Source organism: Ranitomeya variabilis, chromosome 5 (genome assembly GCF_051348905.1).
Source record: "Ranitomeya variabilis isolate aRanVar5 chromosome 5, aRanVar5.hap1, whole genome shotgun sequence".
Taxonomy (NCBI): domain Eukaryota; kingdom Metazoa; phylum Chordata; class Amphibia; order Anura; family Dendrobatidae; genus Ranitomeya; species Ranitomeya variabilis.
Genome location: NC_135236.1, coordinates 415,738,578 through 415,763,000, shown reverse-complemented (window position 1 = coordinate 415,763,000; position 24,423 = coordinate 415,738,578). Strand labels below are relative to the sequence as shown.

At 43.8% G+C, this 24,423-nt stretch overlaps 1 protein-coding gene across 7 annotated transcripts in view; it reads left to right on the top strand.

Annotated features, from left to right (window-relative positions):
• MSRB3 (methionine sulfoxide reductase B3) overlaps positions 1–24,423 on the top strand; it is a 411,351-nt gene that overhangs the window by 56,908 nt on the left and 330,020 nt on the right. Inside the window, exon 1 of one of the 7 annotated variants that reach the window (XM_077265194.1) lies at positions 9,364–9,422. The exons of the other annotated variants lie outside the window; for them this stretch is intronic. The gene's annotated coding sequence lies outside the window, so the exon portion shown is untranslated. Of the gene's footprint in view, positions 1–9,363; positions 9,423–24,423 lie in introns of those variants that run through there. 7 annotated transcript variants of the gene reach the window in all.

Genomic DNA, 24,423 nt, shown 5'->3' with positions numbered 1-24,423 from the left:
GATACACACCCTTTTTTGCTTGGTCACAAAAAGAATTAGCTGTGACCCCATGCTGTAATGTCTGTATTCTCTTTTGCATCCTCTTCTGACTAGAAGCAGTTCCACATAGTGGCACATTTATAAGATTATCTCAGCAAAGGAACATTATTTTTAAACACATCCAATTGTGGAACATATTTTTATTCCAAGACCTATTGAAAGAAATACATTTTATTTGTGGGAAAACCCATTTAAACTCTAAAGTCTGCTATATCACTTTTTACTGTGAGCTAAAACAAAAGAATACATCAGCACTTTGGAATCGCTAAGATGTATGCACACATTGACTATATAAAGCTTGAACTGCTTTACTGCTATATTATTATTTATTTATATAGCACCATTGATTCCATGGTGCTGTACATGAGAAGGGGTTACATAAAAATACAAATATCACTTACAGTAAGCAAACTAACAATTACAGACTGATACAGAGGGGCAAGGACCCTGCCCTTGCGAGCTTATATTTTACAGGATGGTGGGGAAGGAGACAATAGGTTGAGGGTTGCAGCGCCTCCAGAGTTAGTGAGGCGATTGCTCCGGTAGTGGTGAGGAGTCAGCGGGGTCAGTGCAGGCTGTAAGCTTTCCTGAAGAGGTGGGTTTTCAAGTTCTGTCTGAAGGATCCGAATGTGGTTGATAGTCGAACGTGTTGGGGCAAAGAATTCCAGAGGATGGGGGTATTCAGGAGAAGTCTTGGAGGCTGTTGGGTGAGGAGCAAATAAGTGTGGAGGAGAGAAGAAGGTCTTGGGAGGACCGGAGATTACGTGAGGGAAGATATCGGGAGATTAGTTCAGAGATATATGGAGGAGACAGGTTATGGATGGCTTTGTAGGTCAGTATAAGTAATTTGAACTGGATACGCTGAGGGAATGGGAGCCAGTGAAGAGATTTGCAGAGGTGGGAAGCGGAGGAGTAGCGAGGAGAGAGATTAATTAGTCGGGCAGCAGCATTAAGGATGGACTTGAGAGGTGCAAGGGTGTTAGCAGGGAGGCCACAGAAAAAGATGTTGCAGTAATCGAGGCGGGAGATGATGAGGGCATGCACAAGCATTTTAGTATATTGAAAAATAGTGAAAACCAGCTCACCTATTAGGCATTTGTTGTGGGGAAGCCCGGATACCGTGCAGTCATCACGTGGAAAGATAAGTTAAAAGGAAAAAGAAATCCAGCTTACAAAAATATCAAAATTTATTGAAGATAAAATCCAAAGTCCAATGACATGGTTCACAGGAGAATGAGTAGCAGCAGGCTGCTACTCATTCTCCTGTGAACCATGTCATTGGACTTTGGATTTTATCTTCAATAAATTTTGATATTTTTGGAAGCTGGATTTCTTTTTCCTTTTAACTTATTTTAGTATATTGACGGTTGAGGAAAGGACTGATTCTGGAGATATTTTTGAGCTGGAGGTGACAGGAGGTGGTAAGAACTTGGATGTGCGGTTTGAAGGACAGGGCAGAGTCAAGGGTTACTCCAAGGCAGCGGACTTCCAGTATGGGGGAAAGCGTGATGTCGTTAATTGCGATAGATGGGTCAGATAAGGAAGATCTATGAGATGGAGGAAAGATGATGAGTTCAGATTTGTCCACATTGAGTTTGAGGAAGTGAGAGGAGAAGAAGGAGGATATGGCTGGACAGCAGAGAGGTGACATCTGGGCCAGAGATGTAGATTTGAGTGTCATTATCATAAACGTGGTACTGGAATCCATGGGACTTTATGAGTTGTCACAGGCCAAGTGTATAGATTGAGAAGAGTAAGGGTCCTAGAACAGAGCCTTGGGGACTCCAACAGAGAGAGGGTGGGATGAGGAAGTAGAGTGGGAGACGCTGAATGTGGGTTTGGAAAGGTATGAGGAGAACCAGGATAGGGTGAGGTCTTTGATGCCAAAGGAGGAGAGGATCTGTAGTAGGAGGCAGTGGTCAACTGTCTTGAAAGCAGGAGGAGTATAGAGTATTGTCCGTTATCTTTGGCTGTAAGTAGGTCATTAGTAATTTTGGTCAGGGCTATCTCAGTTGAGTGATGGGGGCGGAAACCAGATTGTAGATTGTCAAAGAGCAAGTTAGATGATAGGTGGGAGGAAAGTTCAGGGTGGACTTGCTGTTCCTGGAGTTTGGAAGTGAATGGGAGCAGCGATATTGGGCAATAGCTGGACATAGAAGTTGGATCGAGGGTTGGCTTTTTAAGGATAGGCGTGATTATGGCATGTTTGAAAGCAGAAGGGAAAGCAGAGTGGCGGTGAGGTTGGGGAGGACGTGGGATGTGATGGGGTCAAGCGCACAGGTGGTGAGGTGCGATTTGGAAAGGAGACAATTAAGCTCCCCTTCGGTGATGTTGGATAGGGAGGTTATGGAGTTTGGGCATTGGTCTGGTATACAAAGGGGTTGTGGATGAACAGTGAAGACTTGCTTTGTTTGGTCAATCTTATTTTTAAAGTGTGTGGCAAAGTCCTCAGCAGGGATGAGGGAGGTTGGAGGGGGCAGTGGGGGGGCGGAGGAGGGAGTTAAAAGGTTTGAATAACTGTTAGGGGTTGTAGGATAGGAAAGATACGAGGGTTGTGAAGTAGGCCTGTTTAGCAGAGGTGAGAGCAGATTTGAAAACGAGTGTTGTCTGTTTGAATGCAGAGAAGTCGTCTTGCAAATGTGTTTTCTTCCAGCGTCGCTCTGCAATCCTGGACACTTGCCGGAGCTTTTTATGGTGTTATTGTGCCAAGGTTGTCTGTTGATTTGTCGCACTCTGCCATGAACGAGAGGGGAAACAGCCTCAATAGCTCAAGCGAGAGTGGCATTGTAAAAAGCAGTAGCACTGTCTGTGTCGTGGAGTGAGGATATGGATGCCAGTGGTAGAACAGAGTCAGAGAGCATGTGGGTGTCTAGGTGTGCAAAGTTTCTGCGGGGGTACGCATGTTGCTGGACATGGGTGATAGGTGAGGAGGACAGGGATAAGAAAGTGAGTAGATGGTGGTCGGATAGAGGGAGAGGGGAAGTGGTGAAGTTAGATAGAGAGCAGAGACGGGTGAAGACCAGGTCTATTGTATATCCGTCTGTGTGGGTGGCTGAGGAGGACCACTGAGCAAGTCCAAAAGATGAAGTAAGGGACAGAAGTTTGCATTCTGTTGACTGAAGGGTATCAGTGGGGATGTTGAAGTCACCCATGATGATAGTGGGAATGTCACTGGAATGAAAGTGAAGTAGCCAGGTAGAGAATTGGTCAATAAAGGCAGTAGCCGGGCCCGGAGGTCGGTATATGACGGCCACTTGGAGGTTGGAGGGAGAGTAGATGTGGACAGAGTGGACTTCAAAAGAGGGAAGGATAAGGGAGGGTAGAGGTGGAATTGGTTTAAAGGTGCAGTTAGAAGAAAGTAGAAGACCCACTCCACCATGTCTGTTGCCTGGGCGAGAGGTGTGGGTGAAATGGAGGCCACCGTAAGAAAGCGCAGCAGGGGAGGCGGTGTCAGAGGGTGTTAGCCATGTTTCTGTGAGGCCAAGGAAGGCAAGCTTGTGAGAGAGAAAAAGGTCATGAATCACATGAAGCTTATTACAGATTGAGCGGGCGTTCCAGAGTGCTCCAGAAAGAGGGAGCAGGGGGGTGGGCATCCTGACCCCTGCCGTGACTAACTGCCGTTGAAATAACTGCAGCGTCTCGATACTTTAGCTGCCGTGATACTTTTGCTGCAGGGAGACGTGTGCAAAACCCCACACGCGTGCACCCCTTGGAATGCTACTAAATTTATAGGACTAAGTAGAGGATCAGATGAAAGGGATTGTGGGAGCTGATTTGGGATAAATTAGCAATTGGTTAGCACACCAGGGGAGGTTAGATGATCAAAGGCGCTGGGCCTGGCTACATCCATATGCTGTAACACCTTGCACCAGATAACATCTAGAATGACCCCCACCATGGATATACAGCAGTAAGTATGAAATACAATGCAACAAATGAATTTAGCAGACATTCAGCAGGCACTGTTATATACTATTAAAGGGAATGTTACAGGATGATAAGCAGCAGATGACAGCAAGCAGATATTGTGCCCATAAAAGGAATGTTGCAGGATGATAAGCAGCAGGTGACAGCAAGCAGATGTTGTATAGAATATACTTATAAAAATGTAGATACTTCATCAATTGAAAAATTCATGAGAGCCCATCAGCCACAACAAGATGACCTATGTTTGATGGGACCCAAAACTTACCGTATTTTTCGGACTATAAGTGGTTTTTGAAAACCACTGGTGAATGAGATGCTGAGAGCGCAGCATCATTCACCAGCGGTGACCTCATCATGGCTGAGCTGAACTGAGGTGAACTCTGGACTGTGGGAAAAAGCCAGTGATGATGTCACCGCTGGTGAATGATGCTGCATTCTCAGCATGTTATTCACCAGTGGTTTCAGCCGGGTCAGTCACATCTTGGCACCATTCTGGTTGAAAACTATTTAGCCCCCAGACATGGATTACAGCGTGGGACACAGCGACGGACAGTTATGGTATATTGTTGGTTTATTATTTTATTTTTATTACATGAGATTGAGAGCGCCGGGGAACTGGGTGTTGCATTAAGTATGGTTTAATTTAGAGCATTAAAGGAGTCTGTAATTTTTTCAAATAAAGGACTTTATTCTGGCCGTGTCTTTATTTAACATTACAACTATAGAATTGTAATGGATAGGTGTCTTATAGACGCTTCTCCATTACTAAGTCATGGGCTTGATGTCACCTGAAAGGTGACATCAACCCCACAAATATTACCCCACTTGCCACTGGTACAGGACAAGTGGGAAGAGCTGGGCAAAGCGCCAGAATATAATATATTCTGCATTTATATATTATATTCTGGCACTTTGCCCAGCTCATCCCACTTGCCATGTAGCAGTGGCAAGTGGGGTAATATTTGTGGGGTTGCTGTCACCTTTCAGATGACATCAAACCAACGGCTTAGTAATGGAGAGGCGTCTATAAGACACCTATCCATTATTAATCCTATAGTTGTAATGTTAAATAAAGTCACGGCCAGAATAAAGTCCTTTATTTGAAAAAGTTACACAGACTCCTTTAATGCTGTAAATTAAACCATACTTACTGCAACACCTAATTCACCGACGTCCTCGATCTCCTGTAATAAAAATAAAATAATAAACCAACAATATACAATTACCTGTCTGTCGTTGTGTCCCACGCTGTAATCCATGTCTGGGGGCTAAATAATTTTCAGCCAGGATGGTGCCAAGATGCGATCGTCCCAACTGAAAACCATTGGTGAATGAGATGCTGAGAATGCAGCATCATTCACCAGCGGTGACATCATAACCAGCTTTTTCCAAAGTTCACCTCAGTTCAGCCCAGCCGTGATGAGGTCACCGCTGGTGAATGATGCTGTGCTCTCAGCATCTCATTCACCAGTGGTTTTCAAAACCACTTATAGTCCGAAAAATACGGTAAGTTTTGGGTCCCATCAAATAAAGGTCATCTTATGGCTGATGAGCTCTCATGAATTTTTCAATTGATGAGGTATCTTCATTTTTATAAGTATATTCTATATAATCTCTGCTGTCATCTGCTTATCATTCTGCAACATTCCCTTTAATGGTACAATATCTGCTTACTGTCATCTGCTGCTTATCCTGCAACATTCCCTTTAATGGTACAATATCTGCTTGCTGTCATCTGCTGCTTATCATCCTGCAACACTCCCTTTAATGGTACAATATCTGCTTGCTGTCAACTGCTGCTTATCATCCTGCAACTTTCTCTTTAATGGTACAATATCTGCTTGCTGTCATCTGCTGTTTATCATCCTGCAACATTCCCTTCCTTTAATATATACAGTATATATATATATACTGTATATATATAATATAACGCTCATCATTCTCCTCTTCTCACCGGCAGACCAGGGGAGAATGATAACAGCCGGCTTCAGCACCAGCCGCCGGGGAACAGCGCTTACTGTAGCACTTCTTCCCTGGCGGCTATCCATGTCGTACTGATGCGGCACACGGTTGCCACACGTAGTACACACACGGACACGGATATCTTCGGGTACCATTTTTTTCCGGTACCGGAAATAAAGGAACGTGTGAAAGGGGCCTTATAGTGAGTGCTAATTACAGCTTTGTTTTTCATACTGTAGTTTGTTTTCAAATGCATGCATTCATGTGTATGAAGCCTAAATGTGGACAGGCAATATTTTCATGTTGCCGTACAGTGGCCCACCTCAGAATTGATTCTACTGAGGGTCTCTAGGCACCCCCGTCTGACACTGATTAAGATAAATCAGGGATGTCAAACTCAAATATACAGAGAACCAAAATTTAAAACTTTGACAAAGTCACAGGACAACTTTGATATTTATTAAAAAAATCTCTACAATTGAGGAAGTTTTTCCTTATCAAATATGACGATGAACCTTATCATATGGAAACAAACTTAAAAGGGTTGTTCCACGAACAAAGTATATCTTAATTAATAGATCTTAATAGTCAGATCATATGACTGGAGCGTTGCATACTTTCCTCACCGGAAAGGGTGTACATAGAAATCATTGGACCCCATAGCAAAAGTTCTAATTGCCCCCTCAAAAAAACCCTTAATATTCAGTGAGTTCACAGAAAATGAAACCCTACAACTGTACAGCACTTACAAAATAATTTTCCTCCTATTGAGGCCCCTACATTGCCCCCATAAAGTATGCCAACAAAAGTGCCCCCCAAATACAGTATGATACAGCCACAGTGAATTCCTCCGCACGAACGATATGATGACCTTACTGTACTACCCCTCCCCAAGCCTCCTGGCGCAGTACATTGACCCAAACACAGTATGATGCCCCATCTTTGATCCCCACACAGTATAATGGGCCCCACGTAATCCTCACTACAGTATAATGGGTCCCACATAGTCCACCATACAGTATAATGGGCCCCACATAGTGTTCCATACAGTATAATGGGCCCAACATAGTCCGCTGTACTGTATAATGGGCCCCACATAGTCCTCCATACATTATAATGGGCCCCGCACAGTCTTCTGTACAGTATAATGGACCCCTCAAAGTCCTCCATACAGAATAATAGCCTCACATAAGCCTCCATACAGTATAATGGTCCCCACATAGACTTCCATACAGTATAATAGGCCTCACATAGTCCTCCATACAGAATAATGGGCACCATATAGTCCTCTATACAGGGTGCCGATACAGTTAAAAGTGTGATGCCGGGCGGGGGCAGGCATTGCTGATGTCATAAGCCAAATATAATCACCCTGTGGGACATATTTGGTCCACATGCAAGAGTTTCATATATATCCAATAGATATATACCGTATATACTCGAGTATAAGCTGACCCGAGTATAAGCTGACCCCCCTAATTTTGCCACAAAAAACTGGGAAAACTTAATGACTCGAGTATAAGCCTAGGGTGGGAAATGCAGCAGCTACTGCTAAATTTCAAAAATAAAAATAGATACCAATAAAAGTAAAATTAATTGAGACATCAGTAGTTTAAGTGTTTTTGAATATCCATATTGAATCAGGAGCCCCATATAATGCTCCATACAGTTCATGATGGGCCCCATAAGATGCTCTATACATAATGCGCCCCATATAATGCTCCATAAAGTTTATGATGGGCCCCATAAGATGCTCCATATTAAAATATGCCCCATATAATCCTGCATAAAGGTTAATAATGGCCCCATAAGATGCTCCATAGACACATTTGCCCGATATAATGCTGCACAAATGTTGATTATGGCCCCATAAGATGCTCCATAGAGATATTTACCCCATATAGTGCTGCACAAACGTTAATTATGGCCCCATAAGATGCTCCATACAGACACTTGCCCCATATAGTGCTGCACAAATGTTAATTATGGCCCCATAAGATGCTCCATAAAGATATTTGCCCCATATAATCCTGCACAAACGTTAATTATGACCCCATAAGATGCTCCATACAGACACTTGCCCCACATAGTGCTGCACAAACGTTAATTATGGCTCTAAAAGATGCTCCATAAAGATATTTGCCCCATATAATCCTGCACAAACGTTGATTATGGCCCCATAAGATGCTCCATACAGACATTTGGCCCATGTGCTGTTGCTGCGATAAAAAAAATCACATACTCACCTCTCGTCGCTCAGGCCCCCGGCACTTTAAATATTCACCTCTCATCGTTCCGGGTGCCGCTCCATCTTCAGCGTCTTTTGCACTGAAGTTCAGGCAGAGGGCGCGCGCTAACAACGTCACCGCGCCCTCTGACCTGAGCGTCACTGCAGAAGAAGCTGAAGACGGAGCGGCGCTCGGAGCGAGGAGAGGTGAACATCGCACAGCGCTCCCCCTCCCCATTATACTCACCTGCTCCTGGCGCCGTCCCTGCACGTCTGTTCCCCGGCGCCGCAGATTCCTGTATTGAGCGGTCACATGGTACCGCTCATTACAGTAATGAATATGCGGCTCCACCTCTTTGGGAGGTGGAGCCGCATATTCATTACCGTAATGAGCGGTACCATGTGACCGCTCAGTACAGGAAGAAGCTGAGGTGCCAGAAGAACCAGGGACCTACAGGGACCGTGCCAGGAGCAGGTGAGTATTATTAGACAGCTGCCGCTCCCCCTCCCATGCCGACCCCTGGGTATGACTCGAGTATAAGCCGAGAGGGGGACTTTCAGCCCAAAAAAATAGGCTGAAAATTTAGGCTTATACTCAAGTATATACGGTAATTCCAAAGAACAGATAGACTAAATAGTGACTTGGTAGTATGAATGATTTCTTTCACCGGCCATCAGAGGATTGAATTACTGTATTTTTTGTTACTCTCCAGAAAAGCAAAATATATTTGCTTATTTTCCTTTCATTTAGATATGTTTCGGTTGAGTGTACTTTGGGCACACAAAGATGTCCGTATTGTGGATGCAGGTCCTGGCATAATACAGTTCTAAGGATCTCAAGTGACAGCTTTATAGATCCTTATGAAAATACAACTTTGGTTTCTTACACCCATGGTTGGGCTAGGACTTGCAGTCATCATTTTTTGCACAAATGCATTCGTAATATGCTTGTCTCAAACTGGAGTTTCTCTAACATGTTGGTGATTTGTGATTTGCTCATTGTTATTTGAACAGAATTTCTTCCATTGGAGTGTAGATTTGACTTAACTGATGTTGAAAGATTTGGGACACATTTATCCCCTTAGCAGGCAACGTCCCTCACATAATTTCAGCCCCTCTACTTTACAAGGCAATGTTACAAATATTTTGGACTGCGAATCAGTACATCAAATTAGAATATATTTTCGTCTTGTTATCTACAGTCCTCAAAGCTATCCACTGTCCTTTAGGCTTATTAAGTGCCATCTTATTTCTCAGAAAAGTTGAGGTAAGTAGTAAATAGTCATTCACTACTGTTTCTCTCTTTAAACATTACCTTTCTAATTGTAAATGTGTAATATGAGTTTTTTTAATATGAAAATAAAGAAAAAGATACAATTTCCATCTCATCTTTTTGGTAAGTGACCTCAAAAGATAGATGAGAAAAATAGGTGTACCAAGTGTAAATGACAAGAGAAGGAAATAATGAAGGGTTAGTATAAAAAATTAGAATAAATTACAATCACACATAATTTCTAGCGTATGCATTGGCAGGGTCAGACTGGGGTGTCTGGGGCCCACAGGGGGAATGGACTCCAGGGGCCTACCCTACAGCTATATGCAAATACCTTTTAGCCGTTATCCCTATTATAGTAGAAAATCGACTGTAAAACACAGGAGGCTCCTGCACATCTACTGTGCAAACGCCATAACTGGAAGGTACAATTACGGTACTTTGCATTAAAGAGTTCTTTGATGAATACAAGTTATCCACAGGTTAGGTGACAACTTTTTGATTGGTGGAATCCAATCATTGGAAACGATTGGAAGAAAGGGGACCTTTTATCCCTGGCAGGGAACTTTTATCAACATATGAAGTAGCACTCTGTAGCGCTATAGCATGCAAACATAAAATATATGAAATTTGGATTGCATTACAGCTCAAGAAAGTTAGAAAAATTGAGAATACTTAGTGCATAAATTGGCGAATTCATGTGTACCCGACAGCCATGTTAGGTGGTTCTTGTTGCTGGGAACCTGCCTATGTGAATCCTCTCTTGGGCTAAATCCTAAATTTATATGGGAAGGTAGAATCCTGCTGTAAATAAAAACACCTGAGGCTGAGGGGTGGAGTGCTCAGTCAGAGAGCTGTTGTGATTCGGTTCGTGGGCTCCCCCGGTGGTCTCTTGTGGTACTGGTGTCCTGTAAGCTTTGCCTTCTCAGTTCACCTGTTCCTATCAGGATGTGGGAGTATCCTATTTAACCTTGCTCCTCAGTCATTCTAATGCTGGCCATCAATGTATCCAGAGTGATTCTGTTGCATGTTCCTGCTCCCAGTTTTCTGCTCAGCTAAGTTGGACACTTTAGTCCTTAAGTCTATTTTTGTATGTTTTGTCCAGTTTGCACTTATGTTAATCTTTGCAGCTGGAAGCTCTTGTTGGGCTGAAATTACCACTCCAGTGGCATGAGTTGTCACATGAGTTAAGGTAATTTCAGGATGGTGTTTTGAAGGGTTTTGCAGCTGACCGCGAAGTCCTCTGTTGTATCTTTCTGCTATTTAGTTAGCGGGCCTCTCTGTGCTAAATCTGCTTTCATACTACGTGTGTCTTTTCATCTGCTCTCACCGTTATTATATGTGGGGGGCTACTATCTCCTGTGGGGACATTCTCTGGAGGCAAGCCAGGACTGTGTTTTCTTCTACCAGGGGTAGTTAGTTCTCCGGCTGGCGCGCGGCATCTAGAGACAACGCAGGAATGCCCCCTGGCTACTTCTAGTGTGGTGTGTAGGTTTAGCATCGCGGTCAGCTCTAGTTTCCATCACCCGAGAGCTTGTCCGTTGATTCTATGCTTCTGATGTTTCCTTGCCATTGGAAACCATAACAGTATGGCCAGCCCAAATGTTTAATCTATAGGCTGAAGCAGGAGAGAAAAGGAACTGTGTGAAACCTTTTTTTTTTTTTTTTTTTCCCCTTCCTCTGAAGTTGCACTCCAGCTCTAATTGCAGTCTCCTGTTTTCCTCTCCTCTTAACCCCTGAATGGCTCAGACTTTATCTGTTGAAATATGGATCCCCAGAGTCTGGCTACCAATTTGAATTATCTTGCCTCTAAAGTTCAGAATATACAAGATTTTTTGTTACATGCTCCTCGGTCTGAACCTAAAATTCCTATACCGGAGTTTTTTTCTGGAGATCGATCTTGTTTTCTAAATTTTAAATACAATTGTAAATTGTTTCTTTCGCTGAGATCTCATTCTGCTGGAGATCCTGCCCAGCAAGTAAAAATTGTTATTTCTTTACTGCGGGGTGACCCCCAAAATTGGGCATTTTCATTGGCACCAGGGGATCCTGCGTTGCTCAATGTGGATGCGTTTTTTCTGGCTTTGGGGTTGCTTTATGAGGAACCAAATTTGGAGATTCAGGCTGAGAAAGCCCTAATAGCCCTCTCTCAGGGGCAAGATGAAGCCGAAATATATTGCCAAAAATTTCGAAAATGGTCTGTGCTTACTCAGTGGAATGAGTGCGCTCTGGCGGCAATTTTCAGAGAAGGTCTCTCTGATGCTGTAAAAGACGTCATGGTGGGGTTTCCTGCGCCTACTGGTCTGAATGAGTCCATGACAATGGCAATTCAGATTGATCGGCGTTTACGGGAACGCAAACCTGTGCACCAGTTGGCGGTGTCTTCTGAAGAGGCACCACAGAGTATGCAATGTGATAGCTTTCTGTCCAGAAGCGAACGACAGATTTATAGGCGCAAAAATCATTTGTGCTTCTATTGTGGAAATTCTACTCATGTTATATCAGCATGCTCTAAACGAACAAAGAAAGTTGATAAATCCTCTGCTATTGGCACTTTGCAGTCCAAGTTTATTTTGTCTGTAACTCTAATTTGTTCGTTATCTTCTATTGTTGCGGATGCGTATGTGGATTCTGGCGCCGCTTTGAGTCTTATGGATTGGTCCTTTGCCAGGCGCTGTGGGTTTGATCTAGAGCCTCTGGAAGTTCCTATACCTTTAAAGGGTATTGATTCTACACCATTGGCTAGTAATAAACCACAATACTGGACACAGGTGACTATGCGTATGACTCCAGACCATCAAGAGGTGATTCGCTTCCTTGTACTGTATAATCTACATGATGTGTTGGTGCTGGGATTGCCATGGTTGCAAACTCATAACCCAGTCCTTGACTGGAAAACAATGTCTGTACTAAGCTGGGGATGTCAGGGAAATCATGGGGACACATCTTTGGTCTCCATTGCTTCATCTATTCCCTCTGAAATTCCTGAGTTTTTGTCTGATTATCGTGAGGTTTTTGAGGAATCTACTCTTAATTCTCTTCCTCCTCACAGAGATTGCGATTGCGCCATAGATTTGATCCCTGGCAGTAAATTTCCTAAGGGTCGTCTATTCAATCTGTCTGTACCTGAACATGCTGCCATGCGAGAGTATATTAGGGAGTCCTTGGAAAAGGGACATATTCGTCCTTCTTCGTCTCCTCTTGGAGCGGGGTTCTTTTTCGTAGCTAAAAGCGATGGTTCTTTGAGACCTTGTATTGATTATAGACTCTTGAATAAGATCACAGTCAAGTATCAGTATCCTTTGCCATTGCTGACAGATTTATTTGCTCGCATTGAGGGGGCGAAGTGGTTCTCTAAGATTGATCTTCGCGGTGCGTATAATTTGGTGCGAATTAAGCAGGGGGATGAGTGGAAAACCGCATTTAATACGCCCGAGGGCCATTTTGAGTATTTGGTGATGCCTTTTGGTCTGTCAAATGCCCCTTCGGTCTTTCAGTCTTTTATGCACAATATTTTCCGTGAATATCTGGATAAATTTATGATTGTGTATTTGGACGATATCTTGATTTTTTCGGATGACTGGGAATCTCATGTTCAACAAGTTAGGAGGGTTTTTCAGGTTTTGCGGACCAATTCTCTGTTTGTTAAAGGTTCAAAGTGTGTTTTTGGGGTTCAGAAGATTTCTTTTTTGGGGTACATTTTTTCCCCCTCTTCTATTGAGATGGATCCTGTGAAGGTTCGTGCTATTTGTGACTGGACGCAACCGACTTCTCTTAAGGGCCTTCAGAAATTTTTGGGCTTTGCTAACTTTTATCGTCGATTCATAACTGGTTTTTCTAGCGTTGTCAGGCCTTTGACTGATTTGACTAAAAAGGGTGCTGATGTTGCAGATTGGTCTCCTGCTGCTGTGGAGGCCTTTCGGGAGCTTAAGCGCCGTTTTTCTTCTGCTCCGGTGTTGTGCCAGCCAGATGTTTCTCTTCCTTTTCAAGTGGAAGTTGATGCTTCCGAGATCGGAGCGGGGGCGGTTTTGTCGCAGAAAAGTTCAGATTGTTCAGTGATGAGACCTTGTGCGTTCTTTTCTCGAAAATTTTCGCCCGCCGAGCGAAATTATGACGTCGGTAATCGGGAGCTTTTGGCGATGAAGTGGGCATTCGAGGAGTGGCGTCATTGGCTTGAGGGTGCTAAACATCAGGTGGTGGTCTTGACTGATCACAAAAATTTGATTTATCTTGAGTCGGCCAGACGTCTGAATCCTAGACAGGCGCGCTGGTCGTTGTTTTTCTCCCGGTTTAATTTTGTGGTTTCGTATCTGCCAGGTACTAAGAATGTGAAGGCGGATGCCCTTTCTAGGAGTTTTGAACCTGATTCCCCTGGTGATTCTAAACCTACGGGTATACTTAAGGATGGGGTGATATTGTCTGCTGTCTTCCCAGACCTGCGACGTGCTTTACAAGAGTTTCAGGCGGATCGGCCTGATCGTTGTCCGCCTGGTAGATTGTTTGTGCCGGATGAGTGGACCAGTAGAGTCATCTCGGAGGTTCATTCTTCTGCGTTGGCAGGTCATCCGGGAATTTTTGGTACCAGAGATTTGGTGGCTAGGTCCTTCTGGTGGCCTTCCCTGTCTCGGGACGTGCGTACTTTTGTGCAGTCTTGCGATGTTTGTGCTCGGGCCAAGCCTTGTTGTTCTCGGGCTAGTGGGTTGTTGTTGCCCTTGCCTGTTCCTAAGAGGCCTTGGACACACATCTCTATGGATTTTATTTCTGATCTCCCTGTTTCTCAGAAGATGTCCGTCATTTGGGTGGTGTGTGACCGCTTTTCTAAGATGGTTCATTTGGTGCCCTTGCCCAAGCTGCCTTCCTCATCTGAGTTGGTGCCCCTGTTTTTTCAGAATGTGGTTCGGCTGCATGGTATTCCGGAGAATATCGTTTCCGACAGGGGATCCCAGTTTGTGTCCAGATTTTGGCGGGCGTTTTGTGCCAGGATGGGCATTGATTTGTCTTTTTCGTCTGCATTTCATCCCCAGACAAATGGCCAGACGGAACGTACTAATCAGACCTTGGAGACTTATTTGAGGTGTTTCGTGTCTGCTGATCAGGATGACTGGGTCTCCTTTTTGCCGTTGGCTGAGTTTGCCCTTAATAATCGGGCCAGTTCTGCCACTTTGGTCTCCCCTTTCTTTTGCAATTCAGGGTTCCATCCTCGTTTTTCATCTGGTCAGGTGGAGTCTTCGGATTGTCCTGGAGTGGATACCATGGTGGATAGGTTGCATCGTATTTGGGGGCAGGTGGTGGACAATTTGGAGTTGTCCCAGGAGAAGACTCAACGTTTTGCTAATCGCCATCGTCGTGTTGGTCCTCGTCTTCGTGTTGGGGACTTGGTGTGGTTGTCCTCCCGTTTTGTCCCTATGAGGGTCTCTTCTCCTAAGTTTAAGCCTCGGTTCATCGGTCCCTATAAGATTTTGGAAATTCTTAACCCTGTGTCTTTTCGTTTGGACCTCCCAGCATCCTTTGCTATCCATAATGTCTTCCATCGGTCATTATTGCGGAGGTATGAGGTACCACTTGTGCCTTCGGTTGAGCCTCCTGCTCCTGTGCTGGTTGAGGGTGAATTGGAGTACGTGGTGGAGAAAATCTTGGACTCCCGTGTTTCCAGACGGAGACTTCAATATCTGGTGAAATGGAAGGGCTACGGTCAAGAGGATAATTCTTGGGTTACAGCTTCTGATGTTCATGCTTCTGATTTGGTCCGTGCCTTCATAGGGCTCATCCAGATCGCCCTGGTGGTTCTTGTGAGGGTTCGGTGCCCCCTCCTTAAGGGGGGGGTACTGTTGTGATTCGGTTCGTGGGCTCCCCCGGTGGTCTCTTGTGGTACTGGTGTCCTGTAAGCTTTGCCTTCTCAGTTCACCTGTTCCTATCAGGATGTGGGAGTATCCTATTTAACCTTGCTCCTCAGTCATTCTAATGCTGGCCATCAATGTATCCAGAGTGATTCTGTTGCATGTTCCTGCTCCCAGTTTTCTGCTCAGCTAAGTTGGACACTTTAGTCCTTAAGTCTATTTTTGTATGTTTTGTCCAGTTTGCACTTATGTTAATCTTTGCAGCTGGAAGCTCTTGTTGGGCTGAAATTACCACTCCAGTGGCATGAGTTGTCACATGAGTTAAGGTAATTTCAGGATGGTGTTTTGAAGGGTTTTGCAGCTGACCGCGAAGTCCTCTGTTGTATCTTTCTGCTATTTAGTTAGCGGGCCTCTCTGTGCTAAATCTGCTTTCATACTACGTGTGTCTTTTCATCTGCTCTCACCGTTATTATATGTGGGGGGCTACTATCTCCTGTGGGGACATTCTCTGGAGGCAAGCCAGGACTGTGTTTTCTTCTACCAGGGGTAGTTAGTTCTCCGGCTGGCGCGTGGCATCTAGAGACAACGCAGGAATGCCCCCTGGCTACTTCTAGTGTGGTGTGTAGGTTTAGCATCGCGGTCAGCTCTAGTTTCCATCACCCGAGAGCTTGTCCGTTTATTCTATGCTTCTGATGTTTCCTTGCCATTGGAAACCATAACAGAGAGCCTATGTACAGTATACAAATATCAAAAGAGTGACTGGCACATCCAAACAGAAAACAGGTGTGAACAAGTGCTTACTAAAAGGTTGTGGAGACAGAGCCCATTTTGGTGGAGTCGGTGTTATGGAAATTGAGGAGTCAGAGTCGGAGGATTGGCTTACCAACTCCACAGCCCTGGCAGGGCTGTGTAGTTGGAATCGTGGAGTCGGATTCGGAGCCCATTTTGGTGGAGTTGGAGTCGGTGCCGTGGAAATTGAGGAGTCGGAGGTTTGGCTTACCGACTCCATAGCCCTGCTTACTAAGAGTTGCCATCTCCATATATAACCAACAGATAAAGTAGCACTCTATAGTGCTATCGCATGCAAACATGAAATATATGAAATTTGAATTGCATCACTGCTCTAGAAAATTAGAAATGTTGCATATTTGCCACTGTGTAATAGTCACAGGACAGGGAGGGGTTAAACGTCCAAGAATTAAATCTCTATTAGAAATCAATAATCTTACCCTTATTGATATCAGAGAGAACATGTGACCTCAATACATAACACAATCCACTATTCCTAGACCAATAATACCACATGCAAGAAACAAATACCACCACACCGTGACCAGATCACATATTACCACCACATAGTGACCGAATAATACCACATACAGGGGACTGTGAGGCAGTGACCACTGTTATATGCGAGAGTCAGTATGTGTCCCCCAGGATGCACACAGACGCGTATTGAGGCCACAGGAGTGCATTGCAGTCACAGGCATAGCTGTGATTGTAGTGCAAAATAAAAGTAAGAGTTGGTCTTGGGCAAGCTATTTGTGCAAGGCAGATTTAAGAAAACCCGCCATGGGCTTTTATTTTTGAAGCGGACTGCAAGATGGTACTGGTGCGGTCAGTTTCCTCCCAGCCGGGTCTTATAAGTAGCCCATGGCCACAGGTTCCTTGTAAAAACCCTGCAGCAAGGGGTTGGGTGTGTCAGTCTTGTTTTGCAAACCTGCAGAGCAGGAGGCTCTGCAGAACGTCAGCCTGTGTGAAGCAGCATGGAGCCAAGCAGAGCCAAAAGGCCTAGCACCCCTCAGCATACATGGCAGTGCAGTCGTCCACAGCAACCGGTCTCTGATATGGACTGTCTAGTTTGCCCGCTGCGTCTTGGAGGATACCTTGTGCTGTTTATGTTATGAGTTTGGACATTAACCCCTTAACGACCACCAATGACAGCAGTTAAGGGTACTTATGCCTCAATGCCGCTTTTTAAGGGCGCTGAGAAATAAGTGGATGGCGCCCCCTAGAGTCAGAATTTTTCTGAGGTATCGGCCACCGGGGGTAGCTGAGACCCCAGAGAACATGATTCGGGTCAGTTTTTTACAACCCCAGCGTTGCTATCGCCGTTATTAACGGAATAATGGCGACCGCAAAAAAAAGTCATTTCCTATTTAATTTCTATCTCCTCTGATGTGATTGCACATGAGAGGAGGCAGAAATGGGTCCCCTGATCCCCCCTGCACCTCCAGTGTCCCTGCTTCCCCCATGAAGTCCCCCGGGCCGCCGGCATCTTCCGAGAAGAAAATGGCAGGCGCATGCGCAGTGCGCCCACCGAGACCTGCCAGTCAGCACCCGGCAACAAAAATAAATTTTTCCTATTGGTTAATTTTGAACACTGTGTTAGACCCTATCGCAGTTATCAAAATAAAAAAATTGAAAATAAAACTCCCCTTTATCACCCTCTTAATTAGGGAAAAATAATAAAATAACGAAAATATTTATTTCCATTTTTCCATTAGAGTTAGAGTTGGGCTAAAGTTAGAGTTGGGCTAAAGTTAGAGTTTATGTATATACAGTATGTATATGGTCTACAGGTAATATAGTGACCACTGGTGACATTATACACAGGAGCACTGTATATAGTATAGTGTATATTGTCAGTGTACAGGTAGCACACTAACTTACCATTGATGTCTGTAGTTGGTCTTTCATCTTTGCTTTTTTTCTTCATCCAGTGCACCCTGCCATCACTTCTTCCCAATAGGACTCGTCTCTGCAGAAAATAAGACACAGTTATCTATAGCTGATTGCTTCCAGAGCATATTCTCACTTTTTTCCTCAACTTGTACACTATGTCAGAAGAAGAAAAAAAGCGACAGTGTCTTTCTGCACAGTAACAGGAGCCCCCCTTTTGTTGTCTACAAAGGATGGGTGAGGATACAGTAGGTGAGGGTACAGCTGCTTACACAGCGGTATAGTGGAGCGATGCTTAGTGTAGGTTGCAAGCTTGTCGGAAGAGGTATTTTTTCAGGTTCCTTTTGGCGGTTCCCATGTTAGGCGAGAATATGATATGTTGAGGGACACAGTTCCAGAGTAGATGGGATCTACGGGAGACTTGAAGTATGCGATTGTGGGAAGAGGAGATAAAAGAGGGTTAGAGAAGAAGATCTTGTTACGATTGGAGGTTGGGTGCAGGTAAGTAACAGTAGACTAGGTCACAGATGTATGGAGGATCACTTTGCATGCCAAACTTAGTGTTCAGAACCGGAGTCTCTGTGGAATGGGGAGTCAGTGCAGGGATTGACAGAGGGGAAAAGCCAGGGAATAGCTGGGTATCCGGTGGATTAGTCTGGCACCAAAGTGTAGGATAGATTGGATGAGTGCGATAGTGTTAGAAGGGAGGCCACAGAGCAGGAGGTTGCAGTATTGCAGTAGTTGAGGCTGGAGACGATTAGGACATGCTCTAGTGTTTTTGCAGATTCATGGTTGAGAAATCTGCGGATTGGGGAGATATTTTTGAGTTGGAGTCGGCAGGAAGGAGAAAGAACTTGGATCTCAGATTTGAAGGAGAGATTAACGTCAAGCCATTGATTTTGATGCATAGCTCAGTTGAGGAGTTGAATGAAATGATGGAAAAATGATGAATTCAGTTTTATCCATGTTAAGTTTTAGAAACCTAGCATAAAAGAAACATGAAATAGAGGACTTACATTGTGGGATTCTGGTAAGTAAGGAGGTGATATCAGGTCCAAAGAGGTAGATCTGTGTGTCATCAGCATAGAGATGATACTGAAAGCTTTGAGACTCTATGAGCTGTCCAAGGACAAATGTGTAGATGGAGTAGTCAGGAGTCCTAAAACTGAACCTTGGGGGGCACTGACAGGGGTCAAGATGAGAAGGTGGTGTGTGAAAGAGAGACACTGTATGTCCTGTCTGTTAGGTATGAGGAGATCTAAGATAGGGCCAAGTCTGTGATGCCAAGAGATGAGAGTCTCTAGTAAGAGGGAATGGTCCACTGTGTTGAAGGCAGATGACAAGTCCTGGAGAAGGAGGACAAAGCAGTATCTCTTGGATTTGGCAGTTAGTAGGTCATTGTTGACTTTAGTCAGGGCAGTTTCAGTGCAATGGTGCAGTCAGAAGCCAGATTGTAAGCGGTCAAAGAGGGAGCAGGAGGATAGATTTGAGGACAGTTCAAAATGGACATTTTGTTCCACTAGTTTTGAGGCATAGGGAAGACGTGATATAGGGAGATAGCTAAACACAAAGAATGGGACAAGGGAGGACTTTTTGAGGATGCGTGTGATCGAGGTATGTCTGAAGCATGAGGGGATGACAACAGTTAGTGACAGGTTGAAGTGGTCGGTTAGTTTTGGGATGAAGACTTTTGTAAGGTTTGGAATGAGGTGGGATGGAATTGGATCAAGTTCACAGGTGGTGAGATGTGATTTGGAGAGTAAAGAGGAAAGTTGATCTTCCTTGTTGGTGAAGTTGGTTTTGGAGGAGGAGAGTTGAGTAGTTATAGTTAGGGGCTGTGGGGACTTTAGGCAAAAGCTTTGCCTTATGTTGTCAATCTTCTGCTTAAAGAATGAGTCAAAGTCTTCAGCTGAGATGAGTGGATAGGGAGGAGGAGCTGGGAGATGAGAGAATTGAAAGTACCGAATAGCTGTTTAGTATTGTGAGAATGAAATCATATGAGAGGTGAGAAGTAGGTTTGTTTTGCTGCAGTGAGAAATTGTGCAGCGTTTTTACTATTGATGCTGCTTATTATTTTTATGCCTGATTTTTAACCCCTTTAGGCTATGTGCACACGTTGCGGATTAGGCTTAGGAATTTCTGGTGTGGATTCTGCCTCTCCTGGCAGAAAACGCACCTGCGGTTTTTTGTGCGGTTCCGCAGCATTTTTTTGTTGCGGTTTTTTCTGCGGTTTTCTTGCGGATTTGCTGCTTTTTTTACCCCTGCGGTTTTCTATAGTGGAGTGGGTACAAAAACGCTGCAAATTCACAAAAAAGAAGTGACATGCTACTTCTTTTAAACCGCAGCGTTTCCGCAGCGGATTTTCCGCAAAGTGTGCACAGCATTTTTTTTTCTCATTGATTTACATTGTACTGTAAATCAATTGCGGATCTGCAGCGTTTCTACACCTCAAAAAACGCTGCGGATCCACAGCAAATCCGCAACGTGTGCATATACCCTTACCCCCAAGGGTGGTTTGCACGTTAATGACCTGGCCAATTTTTACAACTCTGACCACTGTCCCTTTATGAGGTTATAACTCTGGAACGCTTCAACGGATCCTGGTGATTCTGACATTGTTTTCTCGAGACATATTGTACTTCATGATAGTGGTAAACTTTCTTTGATATTACCTGCGTTTATTTGTGAAAAAAAAAACAGAAATTTGGCGAAAATTTTGAAAATTTCGCAATTTTCCAAATTTGAATTTTTATGCAATTAAATCACAGAGATATGTCACACAAAATACTTAATAAGTAACATTTCCCACATGTCTACTTTACATCAGCACAATTTTGGAACCAAATTTTTTTTTTGTTAGGGAGTTATAAGGGTTAAAACTTGACCAGCAATTTCTCATTTTTACAACACCATTTTTTTTTAGGGACCACATCTCATTTGAAGTCATTTTGAGGGGTCTATATGATAGAAAATAACCAAGTGTGACACCATTCACAGGAATTTTTGGAATGTTTAAATAAGAATGAACATTTAACTTTTTTCCACAAAAAATTTACTTCAGCTCCAATTTGTTTTATTTTACCAAGGATAACAGGAGAAAATGGACCCCAAAAGTTGTTGTACAATTTGTCCTGAGTACGCCGATACCCCATATGTGGGGGTAAACCACTGTTTGGGCGCATAGCAGAGCTCGGAAGGGAAGGAGCGCCATTTGACTTTTCAATGCAAAATTGACTGGAATTGAGATGGGACGCCATGTTGCATTTGGAGAGCCCCTGATGAGCCCCTGATGTGCCTAAACATTGAAACCCCCCACAAGTGACACCATTTTGGAAAGTAGACCCCCTAAGGATCTTATCTAGATGTGTGGTGAGCACTTTGACCCATTAAGTGATTCACAGAAGCTTATAATGCAGAGCCGTAAAAATAAAAAATCATATTTTTTCACAAAAATGATATTTTCGCCCCCAATTTTTTACTTTCCCAAGGGCAACAGAAGAAATTGGACCCCAAAAGTTGTTGTACAATTTGTCCAGAGTACGCTGATACCCCATATGTGGGGGTAAACCACTGTTTGGGCGCATGGGAGAGCTCGGAAGGGAAGGAGCGCCGTTTGACTTTTCAATGCAAAATTGACAGGAATTCAGATGGGACGCCATGTTGCGTTTGGAGAGCCCCTGATGTGCCTAAACATTGAAACCCCCCACAAGTAACACCATTTTGGAAAGTAGACCCCCTAAGGAACTTATCTAGATGTGTGGTGAGCACTTTGACCCATTAAGTGATTCACAGAAGTTTATAATGCAGAGCCGTAAAACTAAAAAATCATATTTTTTCACAAAAATGATTTTTCGCCTCCAATTTTTTATTTTCCCAAGGGTAAGAGAAGAAATTGGACCCCAAAAGTTGTTGCACAATTTGTCCTGGGTACGTTGATACCCCATATGTGGGGGTAAACCACTGTTTGGGGCGCATGGGAGAGCTCGGAAGGGAAGAAGCGCCGTTTGACTTTTCAATGCAAAATTGACAAGAATTGGGATGTTGCATTTGGAGAGCCACTGATGTGCCTAAACATTGAAACCCCCCACAAGTGACACCATTTTGGAAAGTAGACCCCCTAAGAAACTCATCTAGATGTGTTGTGAGAGCTTTGGACCCCCAAGTGTTTCACTACAGTTTATAACGCAGAGCCGTGAAAATAAAAATTCTTTTTTTTTCCACAAAAGTTAATTTAGCGCCCAGTTTTGTATTTTTCCAAGGGTAACAGTTGAAATCGGACCCCAAAAGTTGTTGTCCAATTTGTCCTGAGTACGCTGATACCCCATATGTGCAGGGGAACCACTGTTTGAGCGCATGGCAGAGCTCGGAAGGGAAGGAGCGTCATTTCGAATGCAGACTTAGATGGATTGGTCTGCAGGTGTCACATTGCTTTTGCAGAGCCCCTAATGTACCTAAACAGTAGAAACCCCCCACAAGTGACCCCATATTGGAAACTAGACCCCTCAAGGAACTTATCTAGATGTTTTGTGAGAACTTTGAACCCCCAAGTGTTTCACTACAGTTTATAACGCAGAGCCGTGAAAATAAAAAATCCTTTTTTTTCCACAAAAATTATTTTTTAACCCCCAGTTTTGTATTTTTCCAAGGGTAACAGTTGAAATTGGACCCCAAAAGTTGTTGTCCAGTTTGTCCTGAGTACGCTGATATCCCATATGTGGGGGGAACCACCGTTTGAGCGCATGGCAGAGCTCGGAAGGGAAGGAGCGTCATTTGGAATGCAGACTTAAATGGATTGGTCTGCAGGCGTCACATTGCGTTTGCAGAGCCCCTAATGTACCTAAACAGTAGAAACTCCCCACAAGTGACGCCATATTGGAAACTGGACCCCCCAAGGAACTTATCTAGATGTGTTGTGCGAACTTTGAACACCTAGTGTTTCACTACAGTTTATAACGCAGAGCCGTGAAAATAAAAAATTATTTTTTCCCACAAAAAGGGGTTTTTAGCCCAACCAATTTTTATTTTCCCAAGGGTAACAAGAGAAATTGGACCCCAAAAGTTGTGGTCCAATTTGTCCTGAGTACGCTGATACCCCATGTGTTGGGGTAAACCCCTGTTTGGGTGCACGAGAGAGCTCAGAAGGGAAGGAGCACTGTTTTACTCTTTCAACGCAGAATTGGCTGGAATTGAGATCGGACGCCATGTCGCGTTTGGAGAGCCCTTGATGTGCCTAAACAGTGGAAACCCCCAATTCTAACTGAAACCACAACCCAAACACACCCCTAACCCAAACACACCCCTAACCGTAATCCTAACTCTAACCATAACCCTCACCACACCCCTAACCCGAACATGCCCCTAACCTTAATCCCAACCACACCCCTAACCCAACCACACCCCTAACTCCAACACACCCCTAATCCCAACCCTAACCACACCCTTAAATCCAACACACCCCTAACACTAATCCCAACCATAACCCTAACCACACCCCTAGCCCTGACACATTCCTAATCCCAACCGTAAACGTAATCCAAACCCTAACTTTAGCCCCAACCCTAACCCTAAATTTAGCCCCAACCTTAACCCTAACTTTAGCCCCAACTCTAACTGTAGCCCTAACCCCAACCCTAGCCCCAACCCTTACCCTATCCCTAACTCTAGCCCCAACCCTAGCCCCAACCCTAACCCTAGCCCCTACCCTAGTCCCAACCCTAACCCCAGCCCTAACGCTAATGGGAAAATGGAAATATATACTTTTTTTAATTTTATTATTTTTCCCTAACTAAGGGGGTGATGAAGGGGGTTTGATTTACTATTGATTTTTATTTATAGCGGGTTTTTTAGCGGATTTTTATGATTGGCAGCTGTCACACACCAAAAGACTCTTTATTGCAAAAAATAGTTTTTGCATCTCCACGTTTTGAAAGCTATAATTTTTCCATACTTTGGTCCACAAAGTCATGTGAGGTCTTGTTTTTTGCGGGACGAGTTGACGTTTTTATTGGTACAATTTTTGGGCATGTGACATTTTTTGATCGCTTTTTATTCCGATTTTTGTGAGGCAGAATGACAAAAAAACAGATATTCAAGAATTTTTTTTGGGAGGTGCTTTTATACCGTTCCGCGTTTCGGAAAATTGATAAAGCAGTTTTATTCTTCGGGTTAGTACGATTACAGCAATACCTCATTTATATCATTTTTTTATGTTTTGGCGCTTTTATACCATAAAAACTATTTTATGTAAAAAAGAATTATTTTTGCATCTCTTTATTCTGAGGACTATAACCCTTGCCCTAATGGGAAAATGGAAATAAATACTTTTTTGTAATTTTTAAATTTTTTCGTAACTAAGGGGGTGATGAAGGGGGGTTTGATTTACTTTTATTGCGGGTTTTTTAGCGGATTTTTATGATTGACAGCCGTCACACACTGAAAGATGCTTTTTATGCAAAAAATATTTTTTGCATTACCAC